Below are 12,727 nucleotides of genomic sequence, written 5' to 3'. Positions count from 1 at the left end.
TTCGGGCCGGTTAATTTTCTCTCTCTCTTTTGGTCTCCCACAGTTCAACTTGGCACCTCACAGAAGCTCCCTCCGATTGTCCTCAGGGCACTCAGGCCCGGACCCTACCCCAAGCAATGCCGCCTAAGACTCCCTTCCCGGGACGGATCTCCGTCCTTAGCTCTTTTGTCTCACTTTTTATCTTTTATATTTTGTCCTACCTCCTTTCAAAGACAATGGGCTGCTTTTCTGGGCGCCTGATGACCTCAGCTAGCGATCAGAAGTTGTTTTGCGAAGTTTGCTCTGCGCTCAGTTATTCTTTTGATGAATTTGTAGGAGAGAAAGTGGTCTCCCTGTCCTACTCCTCCGCCATCTTCGAGATGAATAGAGAAAAATAGAGAAGAAAATCTAAAAGATATTGAAATCTTGGCTTTCTTATTCCTTTTAGCTCTTGTTCTCTAAAATTAAATGACATGTACATGAATTTGCTTGGCTGTTTCAAGAATGTAAAAAAAACAAATATTAAGAAATTATACCTTAAGCTCACCGGGTCATTCATTTCCGAAAGCTTTATTGAATACCTGCTCTTTGGACAGAACAGCCCTAGTAGTGAGAATTTTAGGATTAATGACTCAGGACCTGCCCACAGTGTTTTGATATATAAGAGCGATATTCCGTTAAGGACAATGGCAGGGTCTTCTAATGCCTGAAGGACAAGTAAAATGAAGGAGTGAGTAGGTCCAGGTGGACAGGCCTATGAGACTGCCAAAGTGTTGATGCAGTTAGGTGTGGCAGTTTGGATCTTGAAGAAACTTCAGGTCCTTCAGGAGTTAATTTCACACTAAACTGCATGATGGGCCAGATGAGGCTGAGAGCATCATGAGCAGTGAGCAGACCCTTGGATGATATATCTCCAACTTGAAACCCAGATTCCTAAAGTGGTCAACTCCTGTTAGCTGTTACTTTTGAATCATAGTTAACAAGAGAGAGATTCTCACCTGGAACAGGAATGGAAAATGATCTGCACTCTTATCCAGTGCACTTGAACACATGTACAAACTAAGTCTTTTACATATATATTATCATCTCTAAAGAGTTTTTGAAACTATAGATGATAATCCCTTGAGATAGAATTTGGAATTGACATAATCATAGCAGTAACCATTAAAAATATTTTTGTTTATTTGGCTGCGCCAGGTTTTAGTTTTGACATGCGGGATTTTCAATCTTCATTGCAGCATGTGGGATCTTTAGTGATGGCTTGTGAACTCTTAGTTGTGGCATGAGGGATCTAGTTCCCTGACCAGGGATGGAACCCAGGCCCCTGCATTGGGGGTACGGAGTCTTAGCCACTGGCCCATCAGGGACATCTGCATAGCAGTAACTCTTACTCATTAAAGCTTTAAGAAATGCAAGGCACTGTGCCATGTGCTTTATATACTACATGCACATTCTAACAGTCCTAGAAGACAGGACTTATAAAACCAAATTTATATAAAAGAAGAGCCTCAGGCTCAAAGAGCTTGTGATTTTTTCTGATTTCACATGTCTAGTCTGTGACAGAGCTGCCGCTAGACCTCTTCTCTTAACTCATCTGAAATCCACTAGGTTCCACTCTTTCTGGCCTGAGGCAGACATTCTGCCTCTTACCTCTCTTCTCACTACTCCTTAATGCCTCTCAGGATATATTATAGAAAGAATGTAGCAGCCAATGTCTTAAAGCAGGTTTAAAGAATAAAGCTCAAAACAAGAAACAGAATTGGGAGATTGTGCGTTTTATTAATCTAGGGTCTTCTACCTTGGCCCCAGGGCTTCTTGAGAGCTGAGCCTGCCTAGAGGCTGGCATTTTTATCACTTCCTGTTCTCTCTGCAATACAGTGTCCTTCCCCTGGGTTTTCTCCATTGCGCCCTCTTGTCCAAACTGAAAGCTGCCCTATTGGCCAGTTCTTCAGTCCTTCTCTTGAAAGTTGCACCTGCTCCCAGTGAAACAAACAGGGCAAAATTCACCTGCCTCCCCCTGACTTAGAGCATTCCAGCTCTCTGGTGGTCCCCTCCCTCACCTGTACCTCTATGACAGTAGCATCCTGTATCACATAAAAGGTAGCTTTGACATTGAAATTTAGACCTGACCACCCACTGGGCATCTCCTCCACATTCTCAAAATGTTTTCCCAAAGAGCTGGTGGATATAGTCTAATTTGTCATAGAATTTATCAATTTGGGGCATAAAACCTTGAAGTTGCAGAAGAGGTTTTGAAATCCCCTTGATATTTGCAAGATAGAATAGATTTTTAATTTTTTATTTGTTTTTGACACTGGCCACTGCACACACACACACATATGAGCTTACCCATGTGGTCCATAAGAAAATCTCCCCTCATATGTGATAGTAGAAAACAGATTGTTCTGGGACAGAGTAGGCTGCCCCCAAATATACCTTAATGGCATATTGATTATTTTGAATTAAAATTACTTAAGAAATGACTAAACCTTGAGGGACATTCTGACCCTCCTCTCTGAAAGCAGGAAATAAATCTCTCATGTGAAAGATACACTCCTTTTATCTTTTATTTAAAGATAAAAGAGCATCCTCATTGCCAGAGATAGGGAATTCTAGGCAGAGGCCTGTATAAACAAACAACCCTTGTTACTTCTTTAATTTACAACCCAAAGCCCCAGTTCTTTTAAGTTTCTTCACTAATGAAGCACCCAAAGCCTAAAATTCTTGGTCCTGACAGTTACTCACGTGTGTATTGTTATGTGTCTAAAAAGTATAAAAGTTTCCTGGCCACTACTTAGGTCTCCATGCACATGAATTAAACTTGTTTCTTTTCTTCCTGTTAATCTGCTTTTGGCCAGCCATAAGAACTCAAGAGTCATGGGGGGTGGGGGGTGGATGGGGTGATAATTTCCCCTTCCTGGAAGAGATCAAAGACTGTGGAAATCATTGCAAAGCAAGCATCTACTGAGGATTAACTTCCTTAAAGCCCTCAGGTCCTTCCAGGAGGTGAAAGATTGTTTATTGACAGACACACTGTCTTTGGTTAGCAGAAATAAAAAAATCCTGGCTTTTCTTTGTGCCTCAGGACACCAGTTCAAGTCTTCAGAATTTGATCCAGCACCAACAACAAGAAGAAAATTCACATCCTATTAAGATTTTTAAAGGTTATGGTTTAGGTCAGTGCAGGAAGGTACTACTGAGTGAAGAAGACAAAATCTTCCATCTGATATTTTGCAGGATCCTTTTGAAAATTTGATGCAAGCCCATGATTGGAAACAACTGTCACATAGTAGGACCTCAAAAAATTGAGGAATTACAAGGAAATTTGGCCCCTTCAGAAACTCTGCCAGGAAATAAAGAAGGTGGTCATCATAAATTCTACTAGTTGCAGTCTGTTGAGGACCTACTATGTAACAGGTCATAGGGGAGAAAGAGTGTTCATCCATTTCTTGTTTTCCTCAACTTCCTAGGCTCAGGGGAAACTGTATGACCAAGGGCACTTATAGTTAGAAAGATCATGACTAGCCCTTGCCATTGATCTATGAACAGAAGCAATATTTATCATTTTGAGGCCAAAGCATTTGCTATCCAGTTTACCATGTATAGTCTGTTGTTTTTGCATTCATCTGTAAACATGGAAGTTGTGTGTTTATTTGTGGACCTACAGGAAGCAAACAACCTGGACTCCAGTATCTCGTGTTAGCACAGAATGTCTGCCAGTCCACATGGAGACATAAACTTTTGTTGTATCATGCTATTCATATTTCAGGTTGTGTCTGTTATATCATTTAGCAGTCACTTTTTCTGGCTAAAACATAGCCATTCATTCTTATGTTAGGCTTATTTAAATATTTTAATCATTTAAATATTTTAAGATAATTGTGCATATATTCTTTTTGCAAGAAATTCTAACAGTACTGGGGAATCCCAAGTGGTACAGTGATAAAGAATCCGCCTGCCAATGCAGGAGATGCAAGAGACATGGGTTCCATCCCTTGGTCAGGAAAATCCACTGGAGAAGGGAATGGTGACCCACTGCAGTATTCTTTCCTGAAAAATTCCATGGACAGAGGAGTCTAGCGAGCTACAGTCCATGGGGTTACAAAGAGTCAGACATGACCGAATGACTTGAGCACACACACAGGCTAACAGTACTGATAAATTATAATTATCTCCCTTTAAAACTCAAAAATTCTTCCACTTCGTCAAAGGTGAATACAAGAAACATCTGGTATATAGAATTGTAAAGCTGATTGTAGTTTTTTTTTCTCCCATAATAGATGTACTATAAAAATGTGTTCAGATATTTTTTAATGCATGGGTTCACTAAAGCTTTTACTCTTTCATTATTCCTAACCAATGTATATTTTTATTGCAGATATTGTATTTTTCATCTCTTCAGTTGCATTTTGAATCTTCTTATATCTTCTGTATCACTAACGAGTTTAATCTGTCTTCTTCTTTCTTAAAATACAGTTATAATAAATTTTGTGGTGTCCTTATCTACTCTTTCTGTCATCTATATCATTTCCAGGTCAATTTTGACTGATGAAATTTCTCCTAGTTATTGGTTATATATTTCTATTTCTTTCCATGCTTGGTAGTATTAGATTGGATGTCAGACATTGTGAAATTGTGATTTTACCTTCTTCACACCTGTGCAGAGCAAAAAATACATCTTTTCATTTCAGTAAGTCAGTATTCTCAAGCTCTGTTCTGTAATGCTATTAAGTTGACTTAGAAACAAAATAAGCTTTTCAGTTCTTGCTTTTAAGCTTTATTAGTTGGGACCAGAGCAGCATGAACTATAGCTTATTTCACCACACTACTTAGACAAATCTTCCCTTGTAGCTCAGTTGGTAAAGAATCTGCCTGCAAAGGGGGAGACCTGGGTTCGATCCCTGGGTTGGGAAGATCCCCTGGAGAAGGGAGAGGTTTCCCACTCCAGTATTCTGGCCTGGAGAATTCCATGGACATGTATAGTCCATGGGGTCACAAAGAGTCAGACACAACTGAGCAGCTTTCACTTTCACTTCACTTTCACTTAGACAAAACACTTCTGAGTACTCTTGCTGATGCCCAATGAATTATATGGTTTATCACTCTGACAGGAAGTACTGCCAGTCCTGCATGGGCTCCACAGTTCTTTGTGCAGTTCTCTTTTGTCCAATACTCTCTCTTATGAACTCTAACTGCTCAATCTACCCCAGATCCTCAGCTTCATCCCGTCAACTCAGAGTCTCCATGCTCCACCTGTGTCCATGCAGTAAGTTGGAGAACTTACAGGCTCACATCATTTGTTTCTGTCTTTCAGTGATCACTTGTTTTTATGGTCTAATGTCCATTATCATAATTTATCTGATTTTTAAATTGTTTCAGTTATGTGGATAAATCTGGTCTCAGCTACTACATCTTCACCAGAATCAGAAATTTCATGAGTCATAAGTCACATCTAGATTTTTGGACAATGCAAATACCTTAAAATAACAAAACAACATTTCAAATGCATTAAAATAACAATTAGGATTGAGAGAGTGAGGTAAACCCACAAACACATATGCCTATATAATTTTGTCCTTTGGAGAAGTTTATACAAATGAAATTATACAGTAGATAAGGCTGACTTTTAACATTGGCTTTTTTTCCCCCCACTCAGCAATATTTCGTGAGATTGATCCCAGTTGTAATATGTACACTTGTCTCTCTTTTATTGTGATTATAGTATCCCATGGTGTGGATAACTGTCTTTTATTCCTCACTGAAGAACATTTAGTTTGTTTCAGGTTTTTGGCTATTACACATAAAGCTTCTACAAACATTCGGATGAATTTTTGTGTGTGCTTGAATGTGGGTGGCACTAGTGGTAAAGAACCCGCCTGCCAATGCAGAAGACATGAGATGCAGATTCTATCCCTGGGTGGGGAAGATCCCCTGGAGAAGGGAACAGCTACACACTCCAGTATTCCTGCCTGGAGAATCCATAGATAGAAGGGCCTGGCAGACTGAAGTCCATAGAGTCACAAAGAGTCAGGCATGACTAAAGCAACTTAGCGTGCATACACACACAAGTCTAAGTTTTCATTTCTCAATTAAAATACATAGCAGGAGCCTATTCAACATAAGTGCAAGTTAACTTTCTAAAAAACTTCTGATTGATTATTCAGAGATGTTGCTGACCCTTTCAAGTTGGGCCCCCACAAAGGGTCCTCCAGCCTGGTGTCACTTGAGCCAATAGAAGGAAAAACGTTTGGTTCAGAAGCAAAGCTGACAGTCCAGGCCATGGGCAGGGCTGCTTTATCGAGATCAGCAGGGAGGGGTCAGAGTTCTTCCTGGGAGGGGCAGAGTTCTGTGTGGCGGGCAAATGTGTTCCTCATGCTTCAGATCGCAGTGTAGGTGCAGCGTCTCTGCACACGGCCCTCTGCCGACACCTTGAATCGAGGCATCAGGTTCAGACTTCTTGCAGCTGGAACTCTGGCCTAAAATGCCAGGTGCAAGGACTCTCCATGAGGCACCATATGAGCCAGGCTGAGTGCAAAGTCTATTTTATGCCAAGGGCACTCATTATCCCCTTTGTCACTTGAGACACAAATACTGGACCATTGTTGCTTTGTAGGGATACTGGGAGCCCAAACATGGGGATTATTTCTTGTGGTAATATCTTAGCCACTGCAGCCACCATTTCAGTTCTAGCAGAGAATGCTTCCCTCCACCCAGAAAAAGTATCTACTCATACTAGCACCAAGAGATAGCTGAAATTGCCTGGTACTCTCTGCCTGACTGTGAAATCAACCTTCCAATTATCTCCAGGATACGTCTCTTCAGTTTCAGTGGGCTTTATCTGGGGGCTCCGGGGAGTCTGGGGTTGGAGTTGTTTCTTGTGCAGATGAGGAATGTCTCATTTCTCCAACTGAGTATACTTATCATGCGAAGAGTTACCATGACTTCAACTAAGGAATTATATAGGGCTTCCCTCCCATAGTGAGTTCCTTGATGGACCTCCCTGATGGCCTGACAAGTTCCAGCTGGGGAAAGAGGTCTTGCCCATGTTTGTTAACGAGCCGTCCATGACCTCCTATATCTCTAATGAAGCTCCATTTTCAGACTTTGTCTAATTCTCTCTATGTGTGGTTTGGGGAATAATTGGATGGATCTGGCCTTCAGAGTATGAGGGGTAATTGTCAAGTTAGTAGCTCTAGAGCCACCCTTGTGGCAACTGCACCTGCCTCGTTTCCCTTTACTACTTCTGCATCCCCCTTTTGGTGAGCTCTACAATGAACCACTGCCATATTTTTTTGAAAGCTGTACTACTTCTCAGAGCTTCAGTATGCTTAAGCCATGTTTCACCTGTTTATTCTCTGCAGTAAGCAAACTTCTTTCCTTCCAAACAGCCCCATGTGCCTGTAGGAGGGCATGTGCATACTGGAAATCTGCGTAAACATTTAAGATCTCCCTTGTCTTGAGCTCTAAGGCTCAGATGAGGACTCTCTCATAAGACTACTCCCTTCGGTGAATCATTCCTCTTCAGCATTCAGGAGAGGCTTACTTCCTAGGTCTGGGTGACTGGAATAGATCATGTCTATGGTTTCTATACAGCCATGCACCTGAGGCCCCGTTTCTGTGGGTAGCGCTGTGGAAGGATTTAGCATATAACAGGTTTCTGTGGTAGCCACTGATTTGTCTAAAAGCAGAGTCTGAACTCAAATCAACCTTCCAGGGGATAGCCATTCTGTTCCCTAATAACTTACTAAAGCCTGAACCTGATGTGGAATCCATATAGTGATTGGCTGACTGAACATTAACTTTTCAGCTTCAAGAGGGTTGTAGTAGCTGCTGGTAGGCAAGGAGGCCATCCTTTAAGGTTCGATCTAATTATTTAAAGAAAAAAGCTACCACCAAGTAAAGGGTCCTGGATTTTGAGCTAATGCCCCGAGGGTGATTCCTCTTCTCTCAAGAATGTGAAGGTCAAAGGCTTTAGCTGAATCTGGGATGGCTGGGGCAGGGCCTGAAGTAAATACATTTTCAGTTCTTGAAAGGCCCCTTCATATTACGATTTCCACTCAAAAGGATCATCATTCTTTCCTTTCAAATTTTCACATAGAGTCCCAGCTATTAGACCATACCAGATGTGCCAAAACCCAGCCATCTCCAAGAAACCCCTAAGTTGTCTTGTGATTTTAAAAGTGAGGCTACAAATGGCTGCTTTCCTTTCCTGGGGTGGGCTTCTCTGACTTTCTGTGAGAATGAAGTCTAGGTACTTCACCCTAGTTTGTGATATTTGAGTCTTTATCTTGAATACCTTATATTCTTTATCAGCTAGGTGATTCAGGGTGGTTACAGTATTTTTGTCACAGGACTCCTAAGTAGGGCTGGTGGTCAGAATGTTGTTGACATACTGGAGGAGAGTTCTCTTCTCTAGATGTAAGTCTTTTAGATGTTTAGCTTAATTTTCCCCAAAGATAGTGGGGGATTTCTGAGCTCTTGGAGCAGGACTGTCCAGCAGTATTATTTTCATTGCCTATTTGAATCCTACCACTCAAAAGCAAACATTTCTTGTGAGTTTGACGCTAATGGAATACAGAAGAAGGCATCTTTTAAATCTAATACAAAATACCAGGTCCAGGTGGGTAAAAGAGTGGCCAGCAGGGTGCAGGGACTGGGGACTACTAGATGCATATTCTCAGTGACTTTATTGACTTCTCTGAGGTCCCATACCATCTTACATTCTCCTTTGGATTTTTTTTATGGGAAGAATGGGGTATTACAGGCTGATTGACAGACTCTAATAAGGCCCTGGTCAATTAGACCTGTATAACAGGGGCAATGGCCAATAAGACTTCTCGACAGAGAAGATACTGGTTTTTAATTGGGCCATGTATGTTGGGATTTTAGATAGACTATCACAGAACTGGCTCCTACAGTTTATCCCCTGGTCCCTGGGCCCAGACCTTGGGATTTACTCCAGGTAAGTCAACTTGCTGTCAACATTATCATCTTGTACCCTTTGTTTAAGGGAACAACAGTCTCCAATTTGTCTTCCATTAGGTGGATAGTAGCCCCCAGTTTATGTAAGATCTCTCTTCCTAGCAGAGGTATAGGGCATACAGGAAGGAATGGGTAAGTGTGTGTTCATCAAATTTACATTCTAATAGTTCTATGAATGCCTATTCTTGGGCCTTCCATAATACCCACATAATTTTACGACTCTTGTGACCTAGTATGCCTGATGCGGTGTTCAGAACTGAGTAAGTGGCGTGGATCTCAACTAAGAATTTGACAGCCTTTCTCCCCATGTCCACTGTCAGCTGGGGCTCCTCAGGGATCCGTTGGAGTGTCAGCTTAGGAGCCTCCTGGCCCCATCGTTCATCTATTCGGATTCATCTACCTTTGAGGGTAGTGGCCAAGATCTGCCATTTCTGTCTCCCCTCAGGGGCAGTGAGGGTGGTCTGTCTTCCAGTGTTCCTTGATATATGGTGCACTGATTGGTCCTAGTTTCCTTGGCTTTTGCTATCTTTCAGTGGGGTTCAGGGGTCACTAACCAAAGTCAAGAGTCTCTGTGGGTGGTTAGTCCAGATTCTCATGCTGACCAATTGACATTGGAGGGCAATAGCCAGTAGGTGGGCTTACCTCCAGGCCTTTTTATCCTCTAACTTTTTATCCTCTGTATCTCAGTTATTGAATACCCAGTAGGCAACCTCAACCAGGCTAAGTGAAGTGTCCAAGAAATAAAATGTCATATGATATCACTTATATGCAGAATCTAAATAAATTATACAAGTGAACTTATTTACAAAACAGAAATAGACTCACAGACAAAAAACAAACTTCATTGGTAGCTCAAATGGTAAAGAGTTCACCTGTAATGCAGGAGTCCCGAGTTCGATCCCTGGGTCAGGAAGATCCCCTGGAGGAGGGAATGGCAACACACTCTAGTATTCTTGTCTAGAGAATTCCATGGACACAGGAGCCTGGTGGGCTACAGTTCATGGGGTTGCATAGAGTTGGACATGACTGAGTGACTAACACTTTCACTTTCATGGTTACCAAAGGGGATGGGGAAGGTGGATAATTGGGAATATGTGTTTAACAGATACACACTGCTATATATAAAGTGAAGTCGCTCAGTCGTGTCCGACTCTGTGACCCCATGAACTGGGGCCTACCAGGCTCCTTGGTCCATGGGATTTTCCAGACAAGAGTACTGGAGTGGGTTGCCATTTCCTTCTCCAGGGGATCTTCCTGACCCAGGGATCAAACCTGGGTCTCCTGCATTGTAGGCAGATGCTTTACCATCTGAGGCCCTAGGGAAGTCCAACTCTTTTGTGACCCCTTGGACTGTCGCCTACCAGGCTCCTCTTGTCCATGGAATTGCCTAGCCAAGAATACTGGAGTGGGTAGCCACTCCCTTCTCCAGGGGATCTTCCCGACCCATGGATTGAACTTGCATCTTATGCATTGGCAGGTGGCTTCTTTACCACTAGCACCACCTGGGAATTCCTGCTATATATAAAAGGTTAAAATAAATGACCTGCTGTATACCACAGGGAACTGTAGTTAATATCTTATAATAACCCATGATGAAAAAGATTCTGAAAAAGAATATCTTTGCATAACTTAGTTACTTTGCTGTGAAACACAAGACATCAACTATATTTCATTTCTTTAAAAAAAAAAGTGGTAAATGGAATATATACCTGGATGAGTCCTCCTCTACTGGGGAGCTGCCTCAAAGGGAGTGCTTTTCCTGGCAGGCTGTTGGGTCCTGGCTTGTAATTAGTCTCTGTGTACTTGCTGGATTGGGTTCTGGAGAATGGGGCTGGTATGATGGGGGCCCCTCAGGCCTGTGGCCTAAATTGGGATTTATGAGGGAAAGGAGTAGGGAGGGAGCAGTAGGAGGAGTGTTAGGGAAGAGATAAAATGGTCCTCAGGGGGAGAGTCAAGGACTGGTATTACTTCAGTGGACTATTTGAACATCCCTTTCAAAGGCCTTCATTCTGATAAAAGGTCATAAAAACCTGGACATTGGGAAATGCATCTCATTTCTTTTTGTCTCTGGCATAGCAGATTCAATTGTAAAATGGTGTTCTAATTAAAAGACCCATTGACAGGCCAACTTTCCCTATCTCCCAGCTAGTATTGGGGTCAGGTTGTATTTCATAGTAAGATAAGGTGTTTTTGAGTCAGGGAATGATACCCAGAAAACTTCCAATTCTATGGGATACACCTTAGCAGGCTATCCTTATGATGGACATTTGGTTCCCTATACCTTAGATGTTCTGTTTTTGTTTCTAACTACCGAGGGGACAATTGGAATGATTTGTTGGCATGTAAATACCACAAGATTTGACCCAAATAAGATTTCATGTTCAGGAAATATGGGACTAGCATCAAACTGTTAGTGGATTCCTCAAAAGACCAAAATAGGAGGCATCCAAAAGTCATAGTCTATGATGTATTAATAACTGGGGGTTCCACTAAAATCTGTAATGGGCTGTGCTTGATAGTCCCTCCTTGGTCAGAATATCCCAGAGGAGGTTGGACAGGGCTGCCTCCAGGCTCCAGCAGCTTAGCCACCTTAGTTCCTGACCAACTTGGCCCTTAGAGAGTTGCACAACTGTTGAAAGCGAATGTCTTCTCTCACCTTTCAGCTAACAAGGAAGAGTTTTTGAAATTCCCACCAGTTGGGATCTAAAAGCATGAGAGATTCCCATGGGGTACTCACCAGATCATTGGAATCGCTGGTATTCTGTGCTGATACCCAGCAGGACAGCCTAGGGAACCTCAGTTAGGGAAAAAAATCACTCAAGGTTCCCCTCACAAGCAGAGGCGGGGAGGAGAAGTCAGGTGTCGGGTGTTTCCTGCTCTTGCCATCAGCTCACAGGGCTCTCTAGCCCAGTTCAGAGAAACTAGCACTGACTGGAAGAGGTCAAGTCCCTGGTTGCATATCTACCTTGGGACCATTCACATTTGGGCATCCCTGGTGCCTTTTCCTAAACTCAGATTAAGCATCCTCATTCCCTTTAGTCAAATATTTTTTATTACCTGGGCCTTTTCCCGGTCTCACCCCTTGGCTCATGAGACTGGCCACTTGCCTTTACCAAACTGAGCGTGACTATAGAGAGTGCTACTTTTGACTCCTGGGGGTTGACAAGGAGGGCAGAAAGCCTAAGTGTGGTCCCTACTGCCTTCTACTGGGCTCAAGAGGACAGAGTTACTGGCAGACAGCGGGCAAGACTGCTGTAGCTTCTTGTCCACAGGTCTCCACCATCCCTGGGTGTCCAGTACCTCAGGAAGACCAGCCAGGCAGATATGTATTTTAGTTTCTGATCCCCAGTGATGCAGTGGTATGATTTCTTCAAAGGGGTCACAGTCCACATTAACCTGGGGACTACAGTATGTGCACCCCACACCTGGGTGTCGAGTTGCTGGGCACAGTTGCTCTGAATTCAACCAAAGGTTGCTGCCATCCTACCCCATCAGAGTGTAGGCAAAGAGCAGAATCAGTCATCTTCATGTGAACCTCCAAAGCCTCCATCGTCCTCCCACTGGAGCCAAGGTGAGCCCAGAGCCTAGTGAATAGGTGCAGGCAAAAAGGCCATGGTCCATCACATCTTGGTTGCCAAAATTTGTTAGCAACACTTTTGAGTCAGGCCCCAGTAAGGGTCCTCCTGCCCAGTGTTACTCATTCCAATAGAAGGGGTCTACATCTGATTGAGAAGCAAAGGAAAGCCTTATATTGTGATTTAAAGAA

Source organism: Cervus elaphus, chromosome X (assembly GCF_910594005.1).
Source record: "Cervus elaphus chromosome X, mCerEla1.1, whole genome shotgun sequence".
NCBI classification, from domain to species: domain Eukaryota; kingdom Metazoa; phylum Chordata; class Mammalia; order Artiodactyla; family Cervidae; genus Cervus; species Cervus elaphus.
The sequence above is the reverse complement of the archived record's forward strand: the minus strand, read 5'-3'. Positions refer to the sequence as shown.